Below are 604 nucleotides of genomic sequence, written 5' to 3'. Positions count from 1 at the left end.
GATAATGGCACTGCATTTCGCTCGGAGGCGCTGAAAGAAATGCTTGACAGGTGGCAGGTCAGCCGCTTCTTCAGGGCGGCATACCGGCCAAGTGGAAATGGAGTGGTGGAAAGGCATCATCGTACCATCAAGACCATGGCAGAGAGGGGTCGCATTTCGCCAATCGAGGCCGTATTTTGGTACAATATGTCGCCCAGGTCAGGACAGGCTGAGGAGTCGGTGTCACACAGGGCAATATTCAGGTACGAGTGGAGGCACCCGTGTATTGCATCAATGCTACTCCGGGGAGAAGAAGAGCACGCCTTTGTGCAGATCGGGGAAGAAGTTTGGGTAAAACCCCCAAATGCACGGTGCACATTACAATGGGGGAAAGGAACTATAACCTCCATCAATTCGAAGAACAACGTCTCAGTCCATGTTTTGGATGTGCGGAAGATTGTCAGTGCTTCAGAGGATAGAACCAGCTGCAGTGGGCAGGATGATGAAGACAGCAGCAGTAGGCAAGATGATGAAGGCAGCGCGCCAGGAACTCAGGCCAGTCCCGGGGTCGCACAGCGACCACAGAGGGAGCGGTACCCTCCTCCCTGGTTGGCTGATTATGAAA

This window comes from Octopus bimaculoides, chromosome 6, assembly GCF_001194135.2.
Source record: "Octopus bimaculoides isolate UCB-OBI-ISO-001 chromosome 6, ASM119413v2, whole genome shotgun sequence".
Lineage (NCBI taxonomy): Eukaryota > Metazoa > Mollusca > Cephalopoda > Octopoda > Octopodidae > Octopus > Octopus bimaculoides.
The sequence above is the reverse complement of the archived record's forward strand: the minus strand, read 5'-3'. Positions refer to the sequence as shown.